Below are 14,355 nucleotides of genomic sequence, written 5' to 3' on the forward strand. Positions count from 1 at the left end.
TTAGGTTCAAGTTGCTTATCTTGACTAATTTTTTCTCCCAGGCAGGAAGGTGATAAAGTCTTCCTTAAATCAGGCTGTTTACACACTGGCATTTTCCCTCAGGCAGGAAGGTGATAAGTCTTGGCTCCCAGCATAATTTTATACAAAAGACTGAGCCTGTTTTAGGTCATTCTGACAAGAATGCCTTCCTTACCCATCATGGAATATGCATTAATAATATGCACTTATGTCTTAGGTTGATAAGGCTCTGTGCAGAATCTTATCTGCCCTTGGCTTGCCAGCCTGTTAATTTAATAACTTTGTCTGGGGGTCCATTTTTAGGTTTAAGCCATGTACTTTGGCTGCCAGTATGTTGATATTGTTAAAGAGAAGCTTTAAAATGATGGGCAGGAATAAAAGTATTCCCAAGACAAAAAGGGCTAGCATGATCAAGCTCTATGTGCCATTATTGAAGCTTGACCAAAATAGAAATATTGACCTCAGGCCATGGGTAACTTTATCAGTAGTATCTGTCACATCAATGCTCAGCAGAGAAGCATTCATTAAATTCATAAGCTCAGTATGCAAATTTAAAACATTCAGAGAGGTGTTAGAATTATACCAAATACATTTTACGTGTCTTTAGACTTTTTCCTAATTATAATGACTACCACTGTAAGTTTTAGAACTAACATGAATCCAATGGTATTTGGCATAACACTCAAGATGGCTCCTTACTCTTAAACTCTGAATCTCCTTCCAATAATTTGAATAGAATAAAGAGCATCAATCCATTGTTCCAAATGCCTATCTAAATCCTCTTGTATATTCAACACATTAGTAACATTTTTGGCTAAATGACTAACAAAAGTAGCTGTCTTAACTTCTTGTGTCAAAGCAATTGCTGAAACAGTGGTGCTAGCAGTTAATGTAATTAAAGCTGTTATACCAGCAATAATCAAGCCCACTTGATTATTGCTTGATAAGCAATAATCACTACCCTCTTGCTTCTGCTTAAAGCTTTCAGTACTTGAAAACTTTTTTTTTTTTTTGGAAGAACAAGATTCTGTGATACTCAAGGCAATAAAACAAAAGCTAGTTGATAGACATCTATAACTGACATGCTGGATTTCAACACACTAACACACTTAAAAGTGTACAATCAATGCAACATACGTTAAATACTGTAGAAGAAACAAAAGTAACTTTAACTTGACAATTAAAAGAGCCTTAACACATGTACTAACACTTGTTTGAAATCCAGATCCTGCCCCAAATTTATCTCTCGCTAACATAACATCATAGAGAACTACAGCTAACTTCCAAATATGCCTCTGAAAATGTCCAGAGACAGTTTTCCAAATGAAAACTGCTATTTCCAATATTGGATTGATTTTTAGACCAGTACATGATTGAGTCCTAATAACTGGTTACATTTAAGAAAAATACAAGAGTCATTATAACTTCTCTTTTTGATTCTTTGTTCCACATGGTATAAAAACTTGAGGAGGCAGCTTTATCCACGAAGTAGATGAGCAAAGGTAGGGCGGGATCATATGTTCAGTACAGCCTCCCAGTCACCATTGTCAGTATACTCAGCAAGCTTACAGGTCAGCATCATTCTTTGTCTTGGCATCAACATGTCTCACCCATTGCTCTTTCAGCCACCATGCTCCTTCAGCATCCTGCAGAAATTACACAAACATGCCCTCTTCCCCATATTAAATACCTGATTGGGATCATGCCATATGCCAGTAAGTAGATCCTTGCCTTTCGTGTATACATAAGTATGCCTAGTTGCAGAGTGCCATATACACTCAGCAGAGAGTTCCTTGGTGTCCAAAATATTTTTTTAAAAAAATATTTAAATATTTAAAAAAATTAAAATTTTAAAATATTAAAATTTTAAATTTTAAAAATATTTAAAAATATTTTTTAAATATTTAAATAAATTTGTGGTGTACAGGAATATACCTCCCCCTTTTTTATTTTATGAAGATATTGTTTTACAGTTCTATGGACTTCTTCCACAGTTCGTTGTACTTGACAATTATAAGGAATCCCAGTAATACAGGTATTATTAAATTGCTGCCAAAAAGTCTCAAATGCTCGACTGTGATAGCCTGCTCCATTATCTTCTTCTTCTTCTTCTTCTTCTTCTTCTTCTTCTTCTTCTTCTTCTTCTTCTTCTTCTTCTTCTTCTTCTTCTTCTTTTTCTTTTTCTTTTTGTTTGGTTTTTTAAATGTTGGATACTTTATCATCTACATTTTAGATGTTATCACCTTTCCACATTTCCCCCTCAAAAATCCCTTATCCCATCCTCTGACCTCCTAATTCTATGAGTGTGTGCTCCCACCTATCCACTCACTCCCACCTCTCCATCCTCAAATTCTTCCTCACTGGAGCATCCAGCCTTCAAGGGACCACTGATGTCCAACAAGGGCATCCTCTACTACAAATACAGCTGAAGCCATGGGTCCCCCATGTGTGTTCCCAGGTTGTTTAGACCCTGGGAGCTCTGGTTGGTTGGTATTGTCACTTTCCACATGGGGCCTCAAGCCCCTTCAATGCCTTCAGTCTTCTCTCTAACTCCTCCATTGGGGACCCAATAATCAATTCAATGGTTAGCTGCAAGCATTCAACTCTGCATGTCAGTCTCTGGGAGATCCTCTCTGGGGAAAGGTATATCTAGCTCCTATCAGCATGCTCTTCTCAACTTTCACAAGTGTTTGCATTTGGTGATTGAATCTGGAATGGATCCCCAGGTCAGGGACTCTCTGGACAGTCCCTCCTCCAGTCTCTGCTCCACACATCATATTTGCTCCTGTAAGTATTTTGTTACTCTTTCTTAGAACGACCTAAGCAGCCACACTTTGGCTGTTCTTGAGCTTCATGTGGTCTGTGAGTTGTATTTGGATACTGGGAACTTTTGGGCTAATATTCACCTATCAGTGAGTACCTACCATGTGTGTTCTTATGTGATTGGATTACCTCACTCAGGATTATATTTTCTAGTTTCATCCATTTGCCTAAAAATTTCATTAATTCATTGTTTTTTAATAGCTGAGTAATATTCCATTGTAAATGTACCACATTTTTTTAAAAATCATTTCCTCTGTTGAAGGACATCTGTGTTCTTTCTAGCTTCTGGCTATTATAAATAAGGCTGGGCTGGAGAGATGGCTCAGCCGTTAAAGGCTAGGCTCACAACCAAGAAAATATAAATAAGGCTGCTATGAACATAGTGAAGCATGTGTCCTTGTTATATGTTGGGGCATCTTTTGGGTATATAACCAGGAGTGGTATAGCTGGGTCCTCAGGTAATGCTATGCTTTGGGTTAGTAGCTTTTTGCATTTTGCATTTTCTTTGACAGTTGTGTCAATGTTTTTCATGGTATCTTCTGCACCTGAGATTCTCTCTTTTATCTCTTGTATTCTGTTGGTGATGCTTTGATTCCTGATCTCTTTCCTAGGTTTTCTATCTCCTGGGCAGTCTCCCTTTGTGATTTCTTTATTGTTTCTACTTTCATCTTTATTTCCTGGATGGCTTTGTTTAATTCCTTCACCTGTTTGATTGTGTTTTCTTGTAATTATTTAAGGAAGTTTTGTGTTTCCTCTTTAAGGGCTTCTACCTGTTTACCTGTGCCCTCCTATATTTCTTTAAGTAAGTTATTTATGTCCTTTTAAAATTCTTCCATCATCAACATGAAAAGTGATTTTACATCTGAATCTTGCTTTTCCTGTGCCACGGAGTATTCAGGACTTGCTATGGTGGGAGAACTGGGTTCTGTTGATGCCAGGTTACCTTGGTTTTTGTTGCTTATGTTCTTGTGCCTGCCTTTAGCCATCTGTTTATCTCTAGTACTACCTGCAGCACTCACTGTCTCTGACTGGAGCTTGTCTCTCCTGTTGTCCTGGTTGTGTTATAACTCTTCATAATCCAGCTGTCTCTGTGATCACGTGATCCTGAGATCCTGGGTGAAAGAGCTCCTGGGACTCAGGCTGCCTTTGGGATCCTGTAATCCTATGATCCTGGGCTTGTTAGAGCCCCTGGGATTCCAGCTTCCTCAACTGCTTTGAGTACAGCAGATTGTCTGTTGCTTTGAGTGCAGTGGTTTCTCTAGAAAGTGTATTGTGTCAGCATGGGAGCAGACCATCTAGGTGTCAGCCCCAGTAAAAAGAACCAAGTGAGGGGCAGAAGGGGAGTGATATTCAGGAGGGCAGTGTTTTGGTAGGTGATGTATCCTTAGTGCCTTGGGCTCCCAGATGCATCTCTGAGCATTGGGTTGTGGGTGAGGGGTCTTATGTGCTGCTCTGAGTACGGTGGTTCCTCTAGTATGTGTCAGGATATGGTGTCTTCACAGGAGCAGACCAGCTAGGCGTCTGCCCCAGCAAAAATGACCAAAGGACTGCTGTCCATTTTCTATTGTTGTCTTTTCAATGCTGTTTAGTGGATTCTGTTTGAACTCTGTCCAAAAAATACAGATCCAATGAGTGGAAGAAACAGTCAGTTTATGGCATATTGGCTGGTATTATCAGTGGATAATAAATGAGAGATATTTATTGACATTATTGATTCTTAGTACATGTGCCTTACATTTCAATGTCATCTGTCATCATTCTTATTACATGTTTTCTTCTTTGTGGGATTTAACTTCTACGTGCTACTGAAAATTCTGATTGGCAACACAGTGCTATAGGCAGGGCCTTCAATCCTCCAAAATTCATTTTCTGAGCAATGACACACATTTACTATTTATTGTCTGAGATCCAATCATATCTTTGTCATTGGCATGTTGTGAATTTTTGTAGAGGGTAATGAATAATGGCTATGACTTAGTGATTTAAAAGATATTGTATGCAAATACATTTTAAAATACCACATAAGGACAGAGACTTCTCGGATAAGACCTGGTTCCAAGTTTAGTATGGGCCACCTAACATCTACAGGACCTTGGAAGAAAAATCCCTTAGCCTTTCCTCAAGCTCTTTATTTACAAAATTAGGTCATGATATATACATAAAATGAGTGTGAATATTAAAAGAAATTTGCAAGAAGATGTAAGGACATGCTTAGCATACAATTCTGAATTAGCTAATGACATTAGGTATTAATTTTAGGGCAGTGATTATTTATACTGAGATAATAGATATTCTGTAATATGTTCTTAAGTAGTTATTTTTAATTGTGTAAAAATGGTTTTAATTTATTTGGGCAGCAGATGAAAAAATTGTAGATTTAGAATCTACAGTTATCCTGTGATGTAGAAGTCAGGAATGCACTGTGTTCTGAAATGATACATGCTTTACCAGCAGTAAAAGCCATAGTTAAGAAAAAGTTGGGATTTGCTAACTTCTGTGAAAGCTACCATGAAGCAAGGGCTTGTTGTTAAGTATTTCAGTTCTTTTGGAGTTGTGAAGCTGAATATGTCTCTCCTGTGATTATTCATTGAGCTGTAGTCTCTGGATGCTTCTCAGCATGATGGAAATTAATTTCCAAAGATGATGAACAATGCTTATGGAGTATATTTATTTGGATGTGAAGCAGGGCTAAACATGTGAAGTGAACTGATTACAAATGTAGTCATTTGGATTAGTATTTGCTTCACCAAAACTCAGTTATGCTTTCTGAGATCATTAAATGTGAATAAAGAATTGATCTTAATTCTCAATGTTGGAAGAAAATGAAACAGATAAATTCAGGCTTAATCTGTTTGTGCATTTTCCCAGAGAAAACTTAATTTATTGTTGAGAACTACAATAAAATAAAATCTAATATTTAATTAAATGCATTATTATGTCATTATTTTACTGATCCAAGCCTTGCAGCTCAGTCAAGCATAGAAATGAAACAAAGTATAATTTGCTTAAAGAAACTTATATACATACCACGATATTTTAAAGTTTTAATGTGGTATCTGATCTTGCTGAATATATCACCATGACATTAAACTAAATGTCATACAATATATGATTACGATAATTTACGTATTTGAATTTATCTTCTTTATAAATTCTGTCTCAGATTCAAAATTACCTCCACAAATTATGACAGCTGCTAAATTCAAAAGCACGTTTTGGTGATTTTTTTCCATGCATTTTGCATCAAAAGATTAAAAATTAGAATTTTAGTGGCAACTTACTATACCTTGAAATACTAATTATATTTGAGTACTTTGCTATTGCCCATATTTTCTGAACAGTAATGGAATCAAATGTTAAGCCATTATGCTTTACAGCAGGAATTGTTTTGCTTGAATTGATGACTCATTGACATTAATAAACTTATATTATCAGGGGAGGTACCTTGTACACTTACTCTCAAACATGCCTATGGTAGCTACTCTCTGTACGTGCTATTCTTTTACATTGATACATTTCTCTACTGAAATTGCAGTTTCCCGTCAATAACAGGTTGTGTTAAATGGAGTTCCTGACTTTGCCTGAGAGCCAAAATCAGCAAAGTACAACCTGAGGCCACCTTTCATGTTGCCAGGGAGACAAGAATGGTCTTTCACATTCTTAAGTGGTTTAAAAAAAAAGCCAAAATGAATAATACTTTATAAAAAAAACCAAATGTAATTCACAACAGAAAAATACATAAAATTCATGTATCTTTGCCTATAGATACAATCTGAATTAAAAACTATTTTTGAAATTTGCTGTCTCTGTGTCATGTAAATTTTCAGAAAATGAGACAGAAAATGTACAACCAGACTAATAGGCTTTCATATTTTTTTCTAAGAGAGGAAAGTCAAATAGTTATGATATGGTTCTTAGAGAAAAGTGTTTGTTGACATTTGCATCATAGAAATAAACCTTAGTATCTATATATAACTATATTTTATGTCACAGAATTTAAATCATATGAATATCTGAATAGAATAAGCATCCCCAAAATACAGATGAGATTACTGTTTTATTGATTGTTTCTTTGAAGATTTCATATATACATAAGTGGAATATTGATTACTATAAACCTCCACTCGGCGCTATTACTATGTCACCTACTTCCTGTGCTTAAACAGAATAATCTGCATGTCTGTGGAGTTAGGATTTCACCTTAGAAGCTGCTGTGCACCTCAGTAGGAAAAAAAAAAAAAACAAATACAGTGGCTTCCCCTTTCCCCTGAATCCATCAGTAGACAACAGTTTTGCAGCGAGTGCTAGGGACTTGGAACCATTCCACAATTTGTGAATCTGGGATTGGTGAACAGTCTTGTGTAGTACCTTTGCCGCCATCATGGTCCCTGTGAGGTCTTGATTGCAGTGGCTCTACAGTCCCCAGACTACAGGTCCCTGACATTGTCTTCTAACTTCTGTATTCTTTCTGCCCTCTCTACTTCAGTGATCCTAGTTCTGTCTAGGACTAAACACCCAGCTATCAGTTATTGTCACCTTGAACAGCCAAGAGTCTGTATTAACATACATTTTTTGCAAAAAGCAGTTTTATGTAGACTGAGAGTAGCACTTACCTATGGAAACAAATATAAATATTTAGAAGGTAGCATGATGCTGTAACAGTGTAAGTAAACAAAAATAGTAAGTTTTCTCCAGAGCTTATTCTTGAGTTCATCATGGATTTTTGACCAAGCTGACAGTTCCATACTTGATGTGTGTGTGTGTGTGTGTGTGTGTGTAATGCCATCAGAGAGCAAGCAAAACTCCACAAAAGTTTTACTACTATTGGTCAGTTTGTACGTATCTAGCCTGGTAGTATTGTAGCTCATATGGTTCACAGCAGAGTAAGATCATTGATACTTTTTCTTCCTTGAGAGCCTTATAACACTTTGTAGCACCCAGGAACCTAGTATCAAAGAAGTTTACAAAGTGATTTCTCTATACATTTTCAGCAAGAGAATCTTGCCAATTGGTTCTGGAAGGCAACCAAGAAGGTTGCCCAGAGTGTGTGTAGTTTTGGAAACTTCTGGGACTTCTCTGAAAAACAATTCATAAGGAGATATCATATATACATATATATATATATATATATATATATATATATATATATATATATATATATATATTGCTGTGGATTTTGCTCAGTGAAACTTTGCTTTAAACAGCAGCATTATCCAGACATGGAAGATATCTTCATTTAAAGTCTCTTTTTTTCTCAACTTAATTTTTTATTTTTCTTGCAAAGAAGTTTCCAGTGGGCTTTTCCATGAATCCTTTGGGTTAACCCTTACCCAATCCCATTTTTGCTTCAAATTCTTTAATCTCAAATTGCCCCTCTATGTTTTTATATCACCTATATGTTTTTTTCCCTTTAAAGGAGACCCTTATCCTAATACCCTATTTGCCATTCCTTTCAGTATTTAATGCTAATAACATAACTCTAAAGTTTTGAAACAAGGACCCACACATGAAACAGAATATATGATCTGTTTTTCTCAGTTTGTATTACCTCACTCAGATTTTTTTTTGTTCTTATAATTATGCATTTACCAGAAAAAATCACTTTTAATTACAAGAGAATTAAATTCCATTTTGTATATGTAGCACATTTTTATTATTAATTCATCAATCAATGCCAATTTAGATTGAATCTGTTTCCTATATATTGTGAATAGTGTATCTCTACGCAGAGCATAGCATCCTTTGTATATGCACCCAGGAGCTGAATAGAATGGTAATGTTACTCCTATTTTTTTTTAATGTGGGAACCTTCACACTGATTTGTGCAATGGCTACATTAGTTTATACGCCCAATATATAATGCAATGAATAAGATTTCTTCTTTCTCTTTAACATCACCAGCATCTGTTGCCATTTAATTCCTTGATGTTAACTATTCCGACTTGAGTAAGAATCTCAATATAGTTTTAATTTGCATTTGTCTCATAGCTAAGAGTGTTGAACGGTTTTTAGTGTTTCTTAGCCATTTGTTTTTCCTCTTCTCAGAACTCTCTGTTCAGATCAATGGGCTATCTTTTGAAGTTTTTCTTCTTCATGTATAGTTTACTGAATTCTTTGTGTAATCTAGATATTACATTTCTTTGGATATATAGCTGGAACAGATCCTCTTCCACTCTGTGGGCTTCATCTTCACCTGCCTGGTGGTATCCTTTGTTGAAAAGATGCCTTTTAGGTTCATGAGATCCCATTTGCCAACTGTTTGGTTTATAACCTGTGCTAGTACTAGGATCCTATTCAGACAGTGTTTGTGTACTGTGTTCTCTATAACTTTCACTTAGCACTTTTAAAGTACCTGCTCTTACGGTCACATCCTTTTTTATGCAGAGTTGAATTTTGTGCAAAGTGAGAGACAAGAATCTTGTTTCATTCTTCTACATGTGGATATCCAGTTGTACCAAATCTTAATTAAGCAAGCACTTGGAATCTTGATAGGTAGAAAACTGTTTCTAAGTGATCTTCATGTTTGTTAAGGGTTCTCAATGTAGAGTTACTTTACTAAACATCAATAAATGGTATTTATTAATTTATACTCATAGTTTTGTTCTGAAAATTCTAGTTTTTCCTTCTTTTCTTCTTGTTATACCGGTCCTTCTACCTGCCCATCTCTTCATTAGTTTTTCTTCTATCTGAATAGCCTACATTTATCTTTCTGTTCATCTGCTTCATTAAAAGTGGAGTGCTTCATTAAGCAAGTAGGAGAACCAGTTTCTAACTTTCCATCCTATTATACCAATGTTTTCACATTGAACCAATTACAATGAACAGCCTATACCTCTAGCTTTTGGACCAGGCTGTGTTTCTGCCAGATTACATAAAAAGGAAATCTAGCTCCTTCTATCCCAACCCATCCCATCTTGGGAAACAGACAGCTAAACATTAAGAGGAGAAAGTCTATAAGGACTAGTGACCAGTATCACATCACATGCTAAGTAGTTCTGTCTTTCTTCCAGATACTACTTATATGAAAATATTCTTTGGACTTTTAAAGAACCTGTCTCCACCCAAAATACAAGAAAATGGTGACTCTTAGTATTTTTTGGGCATGTCACTTGATCTTTCACCTATTTCCTTATCACAAAAGACTTCCCCCTTCCTACTCTTCACTGTGGACCTTAAAATTTAGGCCAGGCTTTGCTTGCCCTAGGCTAGATTAAGGCTCTATTGCTCACATGCCACACATGCTGTCTATTGGCTTTTGATAAAGCTGTCTTTTGAAGGATGTTTGACTCACTGTTTTTTTCAGACAGATTCTCTTTTATCTTTTTTTTATATATATAAAAATCTAATAACTGCTTTTAGATTCAGCACTTTGAAAAGACATTCTCTCGTGTCTGGGATGTGCAGATTTCTGTACAGAAATATTCTCAACTTTCTGATCTTGGACAAGTGACAGCTCTGACATATAATTGTCTTTTCCCTTTGCTAAGTCTGAATTTGAAAATAATACTTGGAGGATCTTCAGATTTTTGTATTAAACTGGCATCACCATACATTTACAGCGATGAAACACAGGGATTTAATTTCATCTTTGGTTTTCTCCCTATTGTTGTGGAATTTCCTAAGACATACTGGGGATGCGTCTGTCTCCATAGCCTCATGTACAAGCACCTTTTGACTATTCCTATGAACCAAATGCCGAAGTCTTTTTAAAAAATCTACAATTTTGTTATATTGAAAGATTTTCAATAGCCTTAGAGAAAGTGATAATTGGTGAAATTAGAGATTGAAGTTTCATAGAAAAAGACATTGGGTTTTTTAAAAATATGTTTATAGTTGCATTTTTGAGTGTGACTATATACATGTATGTGCACATATGTGTATGAACATAATGTATGCCTGTGTTTGTGTGTGACCTTAGGACAAAGTCTGTGCTTTATATCTTCCTTTATCATTCTCCATCGTATTTTTAAAAGATAGGATTTTTCATTAACCTCAGAGGTCATGGGCTAGACTTTCTGTTCCTGGGAGCTCCCGATTTCTTCTCCCCAGCACTGGTGTTGCAGGTGCATGCCATCACACCCAGCATTTTACAGGGCTGCTAATGAGTCAAAGTAAGGTTCTCATGCTGGTGCAGCAAACTCTTTACTTACTGAGCTATCTCCCTACCCCCTAGAAGCATAGTATAGAAAAATTGCTCAGATTTTATGCAGTGCTTGTTAAAGGCATAGCAGAATAATAGCACAGAGTCATGTGTTTCCCCATGAATATTATGCATGATAATTGTAATAAGTGGCTAATATAGTCATCTCCAAAACCAACAATTACCTACATTAGTAATTTGTGGCAAATATGTCAACTTTTTGAGTTGAATGACCCCTTAGAATTTCTTAGTCATGACCGTACATGTTCAGTTGCATGTAAACTCATTGAACACTGCATTTTATTTTACTGTGCCTAAACTTGTCCTTGTGCCTAAATGGTACTTTTTGCTAGACAGTGTAAACAAAGCACTTAAGTGTACAATCATAATTCAAAGCCAAGGTCTCTAAGGATATGAATAAAAATCACATTTGTTTATACTCACTCAATCGATTTGTTCAAATTGAATGCATTACTAGTGGACATTGTTTGTCTTAGCAATAGCTCTGTTCTGTGCTGGAAAGAACTATTTGACAGTATCTGAAAGTCATTTTTATAAACTACTGTACAAAATGGTATTGGTTGGATAATTTTCATTTATTGTTTTTAGGCAAAGCAATCATTTTGTACAGCATCTCTGGACTATAATTATAAGACTATGACATATTACAAGATATTGAGGGCTATTTTCTTCTCTAGTTAAATATCTACTTTGTTATTGAACACAAAACAACTCCAGTTAATTTTAATATTGCTATTATAATTACAACAGAAGAATGTTTCTTCAACATAATTTAGTTTTTAATTGATATTGTTCTCTCATTTGCAGTAAACTGACAGGAACAGTTTACTAAGAGTGAAAAATGACATTTAAATACAAAGAAGTTGACTAAATTTAGTACAAATAAAAAGTATTTTGTTATAGCAAATTATGGTCATGTGCTTTCTCAACCATTTAAAAACCCCTGTGACATGGGTGACTCCTTTTTCTAGGTCTCTTTTAGGACTTCTCTGTGTAGCATATTAATTTCTAGTTAAGTGTAATTTCTACTAGAGAAACCATGGTTTCTTTGGTTAAGAATCTCAAATCAAATCCCCCATGCTTTTTATTTTTTGATGAATCAAACTATGTAGCTGAAGCAATTTAAACTTATCCCTGTCTAGCTTACAAATGAATGAGACTAAGTCTATGGTTACTTTACTTGGCTTTGACAAGTACTGGGGGGTCACCCCTAAACTACTTTTCTAACTGCTGTCCTGGCTACCTCTACAGTGGCTTCCACAAATAATTGTTTCTCTTGGTCATGTGCTTGTGGTTCATCTCTTCTCATGGTGGCTTTTTCCTCTCTCCCATGTCTTTACTTCTCTCTCTCTCTCTCTCTCTCTCTCTCTCTCTCTCTCTCTCTCTCTCTGCAACCTCCAACAAAGTAACAAAACACACCTTACTTCTAATTCCTCCAGTAATTAGCTGTAACATCTTTATTTAAACAATAGTTTTAAATTAAAGAACAAAGTTTGTCCAACAAAAACTGGTAATGTGAGAATTCTTTGGTAGGCAACTAAACCTTTAAGTAAAGAATTTAGCATTACAATATATAGCCACAGACTGAACTTCAACAAAACCCATATTAGAGTGTTTTCTTTTTCAAATATATTGGCTAAAAATATCACATTTCAATGCATTAATAAATAATGAAGGCCTGGTTCTTCCCAGGTTCAGTATAAGGAGGTCGGTAACCTCCCCAAAGGGCAGCTCCAGGGAGATGACCTCACCTTCAGTGACATCACTGGGTAGCTAGTGAACATGGGTGACTCTGGAAGGAACTCCTGTGCTCCTGTTGTCACTTTTGAACTTCTTGCTATTGTTTCCATTGGCTGCTGAGCTGCTTATGATGAAGGGGCAGTTGCTGACACACATGGAGAAGAGCTTGTAGGATCCCCATTTAGTAATGACTGCTATGTCTGGGACAATGCTGTCCTTGGCACCCAAAGGAGACCCGAGGGGATGTAGTGGAGGCAGTAGCCTCAGCTGTTGCTGTGGTTGCAGGAATGGCAATGGTAGGCCAGAGGCCAGTGGTCAAGATCATTGAGGAAAACCTTTTCTACCCAGTGACCATGGATGTGATACACCAGATCTTCTTTGAGTTTGACACAGTCCCAAAAATCATTACATTTACCAAGAAAAACCAGTTCCAAGCGCTGCTGCAATATGCTGACCCTGTGAGTGCCCAGCACACCAAGCTGTCCCTGGATGGCCAGAACATCTACAATGCCTGCTGCATGCTGCGCATTGACTTCTCCAAGCTCACCAGTCTCAACGTCAAATACAACAATGACAAGAGCAGATTCCAGTCCGCTTGCCCTGCCCTCTGGAGATAGCCAGGCTTTACTGGACTAGACCATGGCAGCAGACTTTGATGCTCTCAGCGAAATGTCAGCCTCTCTGTATGCAGGAGCTGGGTTCCCTCCCATCTTTGCCATCCCTTAGGCCGCAGGGCCACTCTGTCCCTAATGCACATGGAACCCTCCTTCCCCTGGCCATACCGTCTGTTGTTGCTGGTGCTGCTGCAGCTGGCACACTGCCATCCCAGGGCTCACAAGTGCTGGGAATTCAGTCCTTTTGGTCAGCAACCTGAACCCTGAGAGAGTCACACCCCAAAGCCTCTTTATTCTCTTTGGCATTTACAATGATGTGCAGAAGGTGAAGATCCTGTTCAATAAGGAGAATGCGCTTCTGCGGTTGGCAGACGGCAGCCTGGTCCAACTGGCTGTGAGCCAACGTGGCATGGGAAGTTGGTGCACACCACATTGTCAAAGCATCAGAGTGTGCAACTGCCTCATGAGGGACAGGAGGACCAGGGATTGACCAAGGATTATGCAGCTCACCACTGCACCACCCTCAGCTACCCTGCACCATTCCAACATCCTGCCTTCTGTGGTAGAAGATAACAAGAGCTTCTTCTCCAGCAATGGTGGTGTGGTCAAAGGCTTCAAGTTCTTCCAGAAGGACTGCAAGATGGCTCTGTGGAGGAGGCAGTGCAGGCGCTGATTGTACTGCACAACCATGACCTGATCAACCACCACCTACGAGTGTCCTTTTCCAAGTCTACCATCTAGGTGCCTGTGGGCTGCAACAGCTTCCACCATTCCAGAAAAGTCACTTTATAAAGCAGCTGAAGTGAACTTACATACCAGAACTTTTAATTTTTTAAAGAAAAATTAGTTTACCTGTTATTATTATTATTATTATTATTATTATTATTATTATTATTATTATATCTAGCCCACTTTGCCTTGGCAGGAAATGGCTTGCACCACAGAGGCCCAGTCAGTTTCAGCACCATGCCTCGAGGGGCACAGGCATGAGGCCCTGAA

The 14,355-nt window shown here is 37.2% G+C and overlaps 1 pseudogene; it reads left to right on the forward strand.

The window, feature by feature from the left end:
• Positions 1-424: 424 nt before the first annotated feature.
• On the forward strand, positions 425-14,097 carry LOC143439934 (polypyrimidine tract-binding protein 1 pseudogene; annotated as a pseudogene).
• The last annotated feature ends 258 nt before the right edge of the window (positions 14,098-14,355 follow it).

The sequence above is a fragment of the Arvicanthis niloticus genome, chromosome 28 (assembly GCF_011762505.2).
Source record: "Arvicanthis niloticus isolate mArvNil1 chromosome 28, mArvNil1.pat.X, whole genome shotgun sequence".
NCBI classification, from domain to species: Eukaryota; Metazoa; Chordata; class Mammalia; order Rodentia; family Muridae; genus Arvicanthis; species Arvicanthis niloticus.